This window comes from Pollicipes pollicipes, unplaced genomic scaffold (genome assembly GCF_011947565.3).
Source record: "Pollicipes pollicipes isolate AB1234 unplaced genomic scaffold, Ppol_2.1 Scaffold_6138;HRSCAF=7277_pilon_pilon_pilon, whole genome shotgun sequence".
Lineage (NCBI taxonomy): Eukaryota > Metazoa > Arthropoda > Thecostraca > Pollicipedomorpha > Pollicipedidae > Pollicipes > Pollicipes pollicipes.
In genome coordinates this window covers 16,610,303-16,624,139 of record NW_023596818.1, presented here as the reverse complement: position 1 = coordinate 16,624,139, position 13,837 = coordinate 16,610,303, and the positions used below count along the sequence as shown (strand labels likewise).

The 13,837-nt window shown below is 53.8% G+C and overlaps 1 long non-coding RNA gene across 1 annotated transcript; it reads left to right on the top strand.

The window, feature by feature from the left end:
* Positions 1–3,352: 3,352 nt before the first annotated feature.
* On the top strand, positions 3,353–8,002 carry LOC119106197 (uncharacterized). The gene is made up of 2 exons (XR_005095094.1): positions 3,353–4,313; positions 7,852–8,002. It is a non-coding gene; the product is annotated as an uncharacterized LOC119106197 (long non-coding RNA).
* The last annotated feature ends 5,835 nt before the right edge of the window (positions 8,003–13,837 follow it).

Here is a 13,837-nt window from a genome sequence, read left to right as displayed (position 1 = left end):
GTGCCTGCCAGGGGTCACAGCCACCCGCCGGCCTCGCCGCAGGAGCTGCTCGCTCAGACCCTGATGGACCGCCTGCTACAGCGTGTCAGGTGAGCGCGGGCTTCGCACAGCGGCATGTCCGTTCAGTATCAGTGTCAGTTCAGTGTCAGCATAGCGGCGTCAGGTGTGGGGTTAGGTCAGGATAAGGCCAGGCCGGCAGAACATCAGGTTATGACCGGGACGGGCCGGCAAAAGTTACGTTAGGCACAGCGTCGGGTCATCATTGGATCAGGTCAGTGGATGGTCGGGTCATCAGAATGCGAATCAGGTCAGCAGCAGGTGAAATGTATTGTATTTCTTTGGATGGGCCTTGCCCCCCTCCCCCTCTCCCTCCTCCTCCCCCTCCCCCTCCCCTTTTAGTATTCATCTTGCCTTTTTCCATGTGGAATCAAGCCACGAATGACTGGCTAGATACACTGAAAAATTGTAAGAAATTTGACTTTGGATATATATGACCGTCGACCATGAGATGAATTTTATTGGCTCTGCGCCTAGTCCGGTCGGAAGTCAGTATGTCAGAGTGGTTAAACTTTTAGTCACTTAAACTGGCGAGCATGACGACAGTCGAACAGTTATGGATCGAATCCGCACACAATTGTTCCCTCTCACCGGGCCCCGCCGACTGTCTGACCATCAACGCCGCCGAGCGTGGCAAGCGCCCTCCATTTGACCAGCGCGCTGACCTGTCTGACCTGACCTGGCCTGACCTGGCCTGACCTGGCCTGACCTGGCCTGGCCTGACCCTGTCCCAGGTCCGACCTGGGCACGCCGATGCCGGCCGTGTACCAGGAGGAGCTGGACGGCGTGCTGGCCTCGGTGCAGGCGGCCATGCCGTCCTACGAGCTGCTGCGCTCGCGGCTCTACCGGGCCCGTCAGAGCCGACGTAGCCCCGCACTGCCCGTCCGGCGGCGCTGCCGGTCCGCCAGCGACGCCACCCAGCGCACCGCCGCCGGTGCTGCTACAGTGATTGACGCCGCTGACGCTCCCGCCGACGCCGCCGACGACGAAGCCAGCAGAGCCGACGGACCTAAGGGCGCTGACGGATCCGACGGAGCCGACGGAGCAAACGACGCCGACGACGTGGCTGACGGTCCGTCGGTCTCGTGTGACACCAGCGAGTCGGCGGAGCGGACCGACGGGGACACCGGGCTGGGCAGTGACGTCACACAGGGTGACGCCATGGTGGTGACGACGGAACTGCCGGCCGTCGAGTACACGCAGTCCCGTCGTGGCCTGCCCATCATGCAGTGCAACTTGCACCAGTACCGCAGGTGGCAAGGTAGGCGGACAGCGCAGAGGTGTCGCGGATTGAAGAGCTTGTTTTTGCCTCCGGCCCGTAGTTGTTGGCCTCGCCTTTCGCCTGTACTGAATACGCTTTCATTGCCAAAGCTTTCGTAGAGTGCTCACTCTTTTTTGTCTCAGGTCAAAAGTTTTGCGCTCTGTTACGACAGCGCGCGTGGTTTTTAATCGTCAGTCTTAACATCTTCCGTAATGGCTGTGATCCCTGCAGTTGTGGTATACTGCGTTCAGATGAGTCATTAAATTGTCCCAACCATTAAGGAGCATGCAATTTATTCACTGAACTTACCATTCCCCTGCGCTGTCTCTGCAGTGTAGCAGTTTTGAGTCTGACCCTGCCTGTCCCGGTATGACCCTATCTGACCCCGCTTGACCCTGCCTGACCCGCCTGACCCCGCCCGTCGCCAGTGAAGAAGACGGACCGGGCCGTGGAGTACTGGACGTGCGTACGGCCGGCCTGCCGCTCCACGGCCGTCACGCGCGACCGGCTGCTGACCCGGCTGCGTGAGCGACACAGCCACCCGCCGGCCGGCCAGGCCCGGCGGCGGCGCGACGCCCGTCTGGCCGCCATGCGGCAGCGCGCGCGCACCGAGGCCACGCCCATCCGGCTGATCCACCAGCAGGAGCGACTGCGTGCGGGCCAACCGGCCGACTTCCCGCCGCTCGAGTCGGTCAAGACAGTGCTGTACAGGGACCGGCAGCGCGCGCGCCGCGCGGCGCAGGTGGCGCCACCGGCGCCGCCGCCGCCAGCGTTCCTGCTGCCGTGGGGTGCCGAGCCGCCGCAGGTGGCGCCACCGCCTCCGCCTGGGCGGGCGCCTCCGCTGCGGGTGGGTCCGGGCCAGCTGGCGCACGCGGGACTATCGGGGACGGCTGATCTCATGGGTATCCTACAGCCGACGCTCATGACCCATGGGATTTGAAAGGGAGTGGGCGCGGCGTTGCTGACTGCACCAGCCGTCCGTTGCGACGGTTCTTGGTTGATGTCACTTTGGTCACATGATGTAAGGTCTGTGCACTCGGACGATGTTGGAGGTGACTGCTGTGATGTGCAAAGACCTCAAATATGTAGGTTGTTCCGATGCAATGATTGTGATTGTGTTGCAGTACAATGTACACCATTTTACCGTGGTCCGTTTTTTAGTAGCTTTGTGGTTTGAATGTGATCTTACGTGGTCTCAGTACTGGTCTCCTCTCATGATTTGGTGATACAGATGCCACAGTTTTAGGACATAGAGCCACGTGAGTAATGTCTTACCAAAGGCGTCCGTTGCCTCTGGTAAGTGGGCGGGCATGCCATAGCTCGGTCGTACTGTCGTTGCGCGGATAAAAAATTGTTTCCCATTTATGGGAGAAAAACGTCGTCAGTGAGGCAAAAGTCTCGAACCGAAAGTCTTCCACATAGTTTGATATTACTCACAAGGCTCTTTATGTAAAATTCATGACTGGGCAAGTCACATTAAAGGGCTTTGATGCTTTGAAAACCCTCCCATGCGGCACACGGTCATGACATTCATGATTGGCAATCATGGCATCATTCTTCCCAAACCAACCGAAATGAAATATCTCTATGAAATATCTCTGTGTGAGGTAAGCAGGTTTTTGCTTACCATTGCTTACCCACAGGTGTCTCCGCTCGACTGTGTCTTAAATACTACCCGATTTGGCGTGAAAAATTGTATTGGTATGTGAAGGCATGAAAGCTTCTGTGAGCCGCGAAACGGCACCACTCGGGATTCCTTGTGATACTGCGATGCTATGATGCCTCAAGCACGTTGCAGGCTTAAATAAAATTGTGCAAGATCTTATCGGCGATGTTGCGTTTAAGATGCTGTGAGCATAAGGAAGTGACGATGATTTGTTTTCGTTTCGCATTAACCGCCTGTCAATCGCAAGTAGAGGCGTTTTAGCTTGGTATGAGCGGACTATAAACCGAAAACACCAAGTTTTCAGAAGCTCGTGGCCTCAGCTATTTCGTTAAAAAACGAACGCGTTCGACTGTTTGTGGTGTACTTATTTATGTAAAATCAGGATATCTCTCGGCAAGGTTTTTAAATCATCAGCCACCAAAAACGCAACACATGTGAACATATCGTATAGAAAATACTTTGCCGTGTCTTTTGAATAAAGTTAGATTTCCAGTCGTCCTAAATCGCAAGCATGCCTCACTACCTAACGCCGATGTCAAGCATCACCATGCTAACGTCGTGCAGGCTCAAAGCCAGAACGCCGAGGCGGCCGCGGAAGCGGAAGGGCGGGCAGGCGCCGCCGTTTCAGGTGGCCGCGACATCGGTCTGCGAGCCATCTGCCTGCCAGAGCAGCCCCTCCGCACCTGAACCAGTGGGCGACGACGCTGCTCCGCCGCCAGAAGTCCGTCCAGAAGCTGACGGCCCCTCCACACCAGATTCAGAAGGCAGCGCTGTGCCACCACCGGAGGTCCAACCAGAGCCAGAGACCACGCCGGCAACCCCTGCCGCCGAAGCAGACAGTCCATCCGCACCGGATCCAACAGGCGATAATGCTGCACCACCACCAGATGCTCGTCCAGAACTAGACGGCCCCTCCGCACCGGATTCAACAGACAGCGGCGTTGTGCAAACAGCAGAGGTCAGTCCAGACGCAGACAACCCCTCTGCGCCGGATGCAACGGGCAGCGGCGATGTGCCACCGCCAGAGGTCCCAAAGGTCCGTTCAGAAACAGATGCCTCAAGCACCAGCTGTTCGGTCAAGGCCGAATCAGCGCCTTTGCTGCCCTCGAAACCCGAACAGCGTGAGCCGGCAGAAAAGCCGCCTGCCAAGCGTAAGAAGTCAAGACGGAGGGAGTCGCCTCGGGATTTCAGCAGGGAAGAACCAAAGCGAAAACGTCGCCCACGCCGCAAAAACTCGCGGCAATGTCGAAAGACAAAGGCTGCCGGGCGGAGAGTGCCGTCCAGCAAATGCACGTGCCGACGGAACAGCCAGAACTCCGGCTGTGATGGGTGCGTATAAAATTGATGTCTTAAGTCCAGGCTAGATGGGTTAATGTGGCATGGGATGTTTCAAGTGATCATAAGACCGAATTTCCCGGCGGCAATTACCCAGATAATGGCAAATGGCGGCATGGGGACACATTTGTCGATGCATTCGGCGATTTACATTCGCCAAGCTTAGACAGGTCAACGTATAACAAATCTGATTAGCTTCGGCTACTCTTCAGTTCTCATTGGCGGGATTGGGGGTGGGGGTGCGTGGGGGGCGGGAAGTAGCAAATAACGACACCAACATTTTACGTTTTGGCTTTTGGACTGGGGTGTCTGGTTTTAATGCGGTAGATGAGACTTCAGTGGTCGCCAGTGGGCTGACCTCCTTCCTGGGCATGACTTTCGGAGGCCGCAGGTGAAACTCGCAGGGATGCAACCAGAACCTTGACAAGGGGGAACGAGGTTTACAACTGGACTTTTGATAGACAAAGGCCCCTCAAAATCGCCGGATATGACCAATTTGTTAATAAGGATTTGTTAATGATGTGTTTCTTTAATATTCTCCTTTCCATTTTTACCATCTGTCACTGGAACAGGAGCCAGAAGCTACCGCGAACTCAATTTTGCCTTCACTTCATGGTGCATGCTCTGTAAAACATCTTGGGTTAAGCGACTGCATGGAAGAAATCGCCGGAGCTCTTGGCCCAGTCGGTTCTTCAGTGGCCCAGTAATTTTACAATGGCCCAGTCGGTTCCTCATTGACCAATAGAACTGAGTAGCTTCGCCATATTTTTTCACGTTGCATTACAAGCATATTGGAGGGGATGTTTCACGTTTGAAAATATTAAAGCGGGCATCAGATATCATGAAACAAGCTCACATAACTATTGGTATACTTTTAAGTGGAAAAGACTGATTAAGAGAACACATTTTCTCTGTTTACTAAATATGCTTGTCGATACGTCATCGTACCTTACACCATAATGATTGAGAGCCGGTTGATGGCCGCTATATCAGGGAGTCGTTCTCTGGAACGTGAAATATGAATGACTTGGCCATTATATTTTGTTGGCCTTGATTTCCGCTTGGCTTTTGGAATTGCAGGATTTGAATGGCATTATTATGTTGTCATGAATGCCAAGCTGACCTTGAAATACTGTTCCGAAATAGTCTCCCCATCTTTACGGGCGTATCCCTCAGAAATTAGAGGGGTTTAGGTCTTAAGAAGGCAGGGGTGTGAGCTGCACCAAATGATCTTCAAGATAGCTATTTCAATTCAAAACCCCATACAAATATGGGACATTCCCTTTAAGGATCACGCGAATATAGAATACGGATCAAAATGGGTCAACAGCTGGTGTTAGCATTGCCGAACCATGTTTGCCTACAAATGTTCAACTTTCAGTCAAAATCGATTAGAGACAAAAGATCATGCAACGAAGTTTTGAACGTGCGCGCTCGAAAATCGTACCTCCAAAAATATCAACGCAAGGCGTTGCAGTTTAGGCCACACAGCGTCGGCTCCGTGGCTAACACTAAGCCGTGGCAACAACGAAGACGCATCTGAAAAAGTACTTTCGAACACTTAAGGATATGAAATGGTACAATCAGCAGGTAGTCCGGATATATATTTCACCCGTGCGATTTTAGGAGTGAAGATAAGAGCGGATTGGTCTTTGCAGCACTGTGAAGTAGTGATGAAATCGGGTGGTGGAATTGGAAGAGTGAATGCAGAATCTCTATTTTTCGTGTTTCTGTAACCAAGAATCTGTCCACAGCACAACCTCGAGGTTGTAATGAAAAAATACGACCATTGTAATATTCAAGTGGCACGAAATAATTTTGAAAGACATGCGGAAACATAATTTCATAGCTGTTGTTCTGATGCGTACGGCGCCCGCCGCCTGGTGTTTGAAGTGACCAATGCCCTTCGATTTTACGGAAACTGCAACCACGGCCATCAACACTGTGGGCCTATGACCGGTGCAGGAGCTCGGCATTGTTGCAGGGGCCAGGACCAATGTAAATCTCGTGGTGCTGGTGGAGCACCTGTCTCAGGAATCCCCTATCGGTGCAAGAGGTTCTCTAACCGACATTTGAGATCACGGCCTTTTCGGGCGGGGATCAGTACGTGTCCTCTAGCCAGCCTTTTGTGTTCTTCAGCCTTCCAATGAGGTCATTGACCTTTTGGCCCCGAGAGACCCGTTGGTCCCTCTTCGGGAGCCGTCAGACACCGCTCCTACTGCTGCCCCTGACCGACACTCGACCGCCCCTCGTCCTGTCAGGGACTCCAAACATTCGCGGGCCCGGGCCTAGTTTCTGCTTAGAAGATGGGTCCCAAGGGCTCAAAGGGGCACAGGGTCGGCTGTTTGGCTTCGTGTCGAGGCCCTATAAAATAGGCATAGAGGACCCCAATAAGAGGGCCCTTACCAAAGGACCTCTGACTGAAATTTTAGGTCCCGGGATTACGGGTGTGGGGGGAGGGGAGCACAAATGTAATCGAGCCCTTGATCTTTGGCCCAGGTGGGTCACTCGGCTTCTCTTCGGACATACCTAAACAAAGCCCGTGACCGACTCGGGGTCACTACCCGACACATGACCTCCTGTTGAGTACTGTGGGCCCCTGACCGACACAGCGGCTCCGACTATGGCTTCAGGGACCAACCCAATGAAAACCGTGGCCCCGGCCCTGCTTCTGTGTGCGAAATGAGCTCCATGATCCAGTTCAGTTCAGTTCACTGACAGGGAGCCAACTGTTCGGTGTTGGTGGCCTCTGGTTGACTTAGACACCCGCATTGTCTCAGGAGCTACTCATCCGGTGCAACGGACTCTCTGACTGATATTTCAGGTCACGATCCTACGGGACGCGATTTTTTATGTGACGTACAGCCGGCCCCTCGGACCCTTATTCCTTCCAACTGGGCCTTTGATCTTCGGTCCCGGTGAGCTCCCCAGGCTTTTCTAGCCTCATCGAACAATGCCTACGGTCGACTCGGGGCTCCTCACGAACACAGGACCCCCTGTCAGGCGGTGCTGGTCACTCGGGGCTCCTCACCAACACAGGACCCCTGTCAGGGGCTGCGGGGTCCTGACGGAGGCTGGTAACCCAACCAATATAAATCGCTACCTCCGGCTTTGCTGCTGCCTCGGATATGAACCATCAGGTGCATGCCGACACGGAGCCGACTGTGCGTTGCTGGTGGCGTCCTGACCCACATAGAGGCCCTTATTGACTCAGGGGGCACCTGATCCCGCAGGGCCTTGTGGCTGGCATTGGAGTGCCCGGCCCGGCGACCCGAGGCCCCTGAATACGACCTCTGGCCGGCCTTTTGGGCCCTTCGGCCGTCAGATCGGGCCCAAAATGGTAGATCCCGAGGGACCCTTGGGCCCCTTGGAACCTAAGCGGAGGAGGTGGGGCACGTGCCCCCTTAACCCCCTTCCTCCCCACTGCCGGCGTCACTGGAAACTCGTGACGGCTTATGCTTAGGCCGTGGTATCATTTCAGATTAATGGAGACAACCCGATGACGGCTTACGCTGTCTGCGTGTCATTTCAGATTAATGAAGACCACATTCTTTCCGGCCAAGTGACAGCGCCCCTCATGCCGTCGACACGCTGCTGCTCACCCCAAGGAAATAACGCAGCGGTCGGGAGCCAGTCAATGAAACAGTTTCAATTTGGACACCTGAATAAATTGTTAAAAAGTCGCTTACATTCGGCGGGGTTTTCCCTGTTCCGTGGCGGTTTCCGTGGCGGCATGGCCGCGGGGGTGAAGAGGCTGCCGTGGATGGGAAGATGCCGTGACGGGACGCAAAACATACACGTTCTCGTGTGGTTACGGTGCCGCCATGCCACACAGTAGGCAATGTAGCTTTGACAGCACGTCAGCCGGCTCCCACTGAGGTCAGTCGCATCATATCACACGGCACTGCTCTTCCGCTCCACTGGTTGAGCCTGCAGCATAGTGCCGAGGGCTGCCAGCTCCCCTCAGGCCCTATGTCACCGCCCCGGCGCGGTAGATGGGTGACGGTACGTCCCTGGCGCAGGTGGCTGACCAGCAATGCTCGAGCTCCCCTCCCTACCCCCTCCCCCCCTCCCTCCCCCGGTCATCTCCCCCCCCCCCCGAGGTCGAGCAGCAACGCCCGCCGTCATCGGCGCAGACACCTGGCTGCCTCACCAGTCGGTATGTCACCTCGGGTGTCCCGCCGTACGGCATGCAACCTCGGGTGGTCCGTCGGTCGGTATGTGACCTCGGGTGGTCCGCCGGTCGTTATATAACCGCGATTGTCCCGCCGGTCTGTATGTGGCCTCGAGTGGTTCGCCGTAGGGCATGTAACCTCGGGTGGTCCGCCGGTCGGTATGTGACCTCAAGCGGCTCGTCGCATGGTATGTGACCTCCAGTAATCCGCCACACGGTATGTGACAGTGGCCATGAGCGCGTCTCTGCCAGCCCCAGAATAACAGCGACAGAACGTGGCGTCGGCCGCACGCCGTAAAACGACGCGGCGCGGCGCGTTAATGGCGCGCCGCTGTGCCGCCGTTGTCGCGCGGAGGTAAGCAGGAGGAGGGCAGTGTCAGCGGTGAGGGAGAAGTGAGCGGAGCCTGCGTGATCCCATGAACTTTCTCACTGGCAGGTCCGCCTGCTCTGCCACACTTGCTCTCTTACTGTAAGTTGGAGAGCAGATGATGGAATGTGAGTAGAAGCATAAAGCACAGGCCCGTAACAAATATAGTAAACCTTTATCTTTCCGCGGTCAGTAGCATTCCTGGCTGTGTCTATGCTTAGGTCTATTTTCTTTTTGGCTAGTGTCTGGTCAAAGAGGAAATAGACTGCTTCGGAAGATTAAACACTTCAGGGACATTGGCGATAGTGCAAAGAAATATAAGCGGCTGAGACAGCTGTTTGCGTCCTAAGAAAAACAGCACTTATCGCGTACCTTTCACATTGGTGCCCAGAGTAATCATCGAGGCGTTAGCGAACGGTCGAATGTGAACCCAGCAAATCCAGCCGGTCCAAAATCGCAAAGGTCGTGGCATATTGACAGCACAGCCGCGACGCTGTGGCCGGTCACAGCCGGCACTGGCCCGGGAGCCGACTCTGGCTGCCACCCAACACCGGCTGGGGTGCCACTCTGGACCGGCGACGCTGTGGCCGGTCACAGCCGGCGCTGGCCCAGGAGCCGACTCTGGCTGCCACCCGACACTGGCTGGGATACTACTCTGGACCGGCGACGCTGTGGCCGGTCACAGCCGGCACTGGCCCGGGAGCCGACTCTGGCTGCCACCCGACACCAGCTGGGGTGCCACTCTGGACCGGGGTCTCGCAGGAGCCGGCTACAAACCCAGCCCCGAGTCGGCCAGGCCGCAGCCTGAAGACGTGAGGACGACAGGGGGGGGGGGGGGGGGGGGGCAGTATTCTTGATAGGGAACATGGTCATGAAACTATCATAGCAACACATAGATAAAAATGATTGAGAAATCAGGCGTTTCACAAATGAGTTACTCGTATATGATCATTGGTAAGCAACTTCCTGATGTGCCTACCGCTGCACCACCGTAAGGCATGCGGACGCGGTAACCGGGGAATGGAGGCAGAGACTGAGACCCACAGCTCTCTGTAGCATTGGTCCTGCGGTCGCTGACTGGTGACGATAAAAGCACCCAAGCTGCCTGAAGATCACAGAGTTCACATATTCCGTCCAGGTATGCCCCAACACCGTTCATGGTGCGGCCCTGACAAAAGCGACTACGACATGAGCTGGGTCCACTCGATCCGGGCGAGGGCGATACACGTGACACGCTGCTGCTGCGTTAGTCCTCCTCTGTGTCACCATCAAAGGGCATGACATGGAAGCAAGCAGCAGATATGATAAAATAACCTTGAACTACACCAAATGATCTATAAGATGGCTATTTCAGTTCAAAACTCCATGCAAATGTGCAGCACTCCTTTAAACAAAACAAGTTTTCAGCCCCTGTCCCACACCGTAACTGCAGTCAGCTGTGGTTGAACTGGCGAACGGGATCATGATAAGGAGATCAAGTTTGACGGCTTCAGGGATGGGCTCCCACGTGTTGTGCCTCACATTACGGACAACGGACGGGGAAGGAATATTTGGCTCCGTCGGAAAGCGGCAAGGGGGCAGTTTTTCTCTTTCTCATCTGGTGGCGCTGCCCCTGAGCACACCCTCCATAGAGATGGCATACGCAGCTTCTACGTGACAAGGCATAAGAAAGCTGCGAGCATGAAAAGAGGGAACACATGAATAAAAGTGGGTCCTTCAAGGTGAAGTGGGTCCTTTAGGTTTGGCGACGTATTACAACGCAATGGAGTTAAAACAAGACGCATTTGAGAGTCCGTTCAGACAGCTCATACAGCGTCTGTCTTCTGACCCATCCACCCATGACGGGGTGGGTTCGAGTCGCTTTAGGTACCCGCTGTCTGGCCTCCACAGGTATGGTCTGCGCCCGGTAGAAGCGGCCGCCTCTCAGGTCAGGTCGGATGTTAGATGGCAGGACAGGTCGTGCTGCGCCTTGCAACACGTTAAACTTTCGCCACCAAACTCTGCCGTGGACTTGAAATAAGACGATCAGTGTTGGGATGCTTACACAATAATTGCTGCTTAGCATGAGGTTGGACCCCAGAAAACCATCCTTTAAAAAGGTTCGGATTAAGTCTTAAAACCGTAAAACTGTGCTTTCATGGGAATCACATATTTAAAAACCGCACCCGACTGGTCGGGGACATTTGTGACCTATTTGAACTTTTCCAGCGCACCGGTAAAATAAAACAACCCAATGCCCGCGCAGTTTTGAGCACCATTCCCTCGGGCATGTAGCCAAAAAGTTTCTCACAGTAACCAAATATCAAATTTCGTCAGAAATGCTGCAAATTTGGAACGAATTCATGCGAAATCGCCTAGTACCCAATTTGAGCCTCTTGGCTCAGGGGCCAAGTTGCGCATGGCAACATCCTTGTCTGCGTTCCAGAATATCCTTGATTTTTATGCTGCATATCGTCGGCGATTTTAAACGGGATTGTCGTTTGGGTCCTTGGTACTGGCTTTATCAAATGAACTTATTTCAGAAAACTATGGCTAATCATTTTTCTTTATAAAAACCTGAGACTGATCATCTATTTCAATCGTTATTTGACTGATGAATTTATATTTCTAAAGGAGTTTCGGAAATCGAAAGACATGCATCGTAATAGAAGTGTGTTTGTTTTGGCAATGACCCGAAATACACGGCCTTACCACTCAGGGGTAGTGTTCTTAAGCTGGTTCGTGCCTGAACGGTCAGTCCCTGCCGGAATACTTGCTAAAGGCCATTCCGCTACAAGTCAAAAGACCACAGAATGCTTAAAGATTAAGCCAAACCGGTAAATGCACATGTCTTCAGATATCGGAACGCTCCCGCAATTCACTACAATTCATCAAATTTCTCCATGCCTAAGTAAGTTGTGACGGCTTTAATCTTTGGATTTTGACCCATCCTGACCTCGCCAGCGCAGTGACCTATTTGGACATTCAAAATTACCTTCCGAGTACCAAGCGGATGCCTGAAAAGGTTTTACAAAATTTGCATCTCTTACTTTCTTTTTTGTTTAGCCACGGAAACGTTAAGGAGGCCGCACTTCCCTAACCTCTGCCGAACCCGGCTCATACTCTGTCTTCATTTTAAATCGTAACTTAACTGTAACAAAAAAATCGCCGAAGTTGCACTTCGAAGGATCACTTCAGTACCGTAATAGGCGAACACAACTTTATGTAATGACGCTTTCATGGGAGGCACTTGTACCCAAATGTTTCAAGTTTCGCAATGAACAGAGAAAACACTATAGAACGTGCTTCAGGGTGTGCAATGGAGCGAAAAGATGAGCCAGAATTGCAGGGTCATATATATTTCTGTGCGTTCTAAAGCTACTGCCAAAACACGACGGTGAAAGATGTATACATAATGGGCATTGAAGACAGCCCGCGAAAAGAGCAATCATATCTGAGAAATGAGGGGTTTTGCATCGTACGTACTCTCCAATTCAATAGCAGGTTTCACCTTTCTCTTCAAAAATGTTTTACTATCCAACGGTTGCAGGCACATGATACTCCTATCTCCTACTTTGAACTCTAGGTTCGAAAGAAGAACACATTGAATGTGCTAGGCCAGTTCAGGGGATAATACCCGTGCGCTTTTTTGGAGTCTTTGGCCCCGCAGCGAGAATCTGCGCAAGGGTTGTATTTTCTCCTGCAAGAAGGTTGCTAGCATCAAGGGACTGTCCCATCCTATCCGACGATAGTGGGGACGCTTTCCCCACCTCCCCCCCCCCCCATCCCCTACCCCTCACTCCGATGGCGTCTCCCCTGCTGTTGACACACATGCGATCAATGAGGGAACGACTAGTCCCTTCTTCTTGGAAGATATGCTAGGATAGACCGTCACCATGGACCACGCTCGTCCTCTGGACACTGCGCTGAGGCCTTTCTGGACAGATGATGATGATGTTGGGGTTTTAGGGCGCGCCGACTTCTGGGGTCATTTTTCGCCCACTTCTGTCCCTTCCGGACAGAGCTTGGCGTATGCCGCAGTCTGACTTCAGCCGTCACCCGCAATAGCCGCACCAAGAACGGTGCAAATCCCTATACCATTCAGGGTCCACTCGAGTGACTGTGAGCCCATTGTCTGAACCTGAACCTCAACCACAAGATGAGCAACCCACGCCTCACCCCCCCCCCCCCCCTCCACTCGTCGGGCCTGAGTCCAGTCGGGCTCGGGTCGGGTATGTGTCCACAAACCTCGCGCCACAGAGGGCTGAAGGCCACGGTCGGCTGTAAGGTTGCCTGAGTCACGGCTCAGATGATGGGTAGCACCCTCGCCGACTTGCCGGAGGCTCCTGCCTGGGATCACGCATCGCCGGGGTGCACATCTAGAGCATTTCGTTAGGGAGTTCCGGAGAGGCGGCCCGATGGTCACTCATCGGTGCTCTTGGTAACTGTGATAACCGTGAGGATTATAGCGTGTGGCCAGGGGCGGCGTCACGGAATTTCAGTTGGTGGGAGGCTTTTCAAGCGGGCTCCTGGACAAATCGGTACCCCCTCGCCAGGGACGACGCAGCAGAAGGGTGTGAGGATGGTGCGATCGCCGCCCCCCCCCCCCCCTCCCCTTCCCTCCTCTACAAGAGCATACTTTCTGCACAATTTTTGGGGTGAGTTTGGGATGGGTTTCAATTTTTGGTATTCCCAAACTAAGGATATTGTAGCTACTCGAAGATTACAAAAATTCAGATCAGCCCATGCACTGGATCAGGAGGCTTAAAGTTGCGTTAAAGGGGCCCCTTTGCTGGTTTGGGAGGCCCCTTCACAAAGTACGAGGCCGTTTTCTGGATGAGAAGGTACCCTTTATATCCAGCAGGCCTCATCTCTGGAAAACGAGATCCCTTTCATGCATGGTATTGCCGCGATTCCGAATCAGGATACCCTGTTCTGGGATAACGAAGTCACTTAGCCTTACTTGGAGGCCCGTTCGTGAATCGGAAGCATCATTTT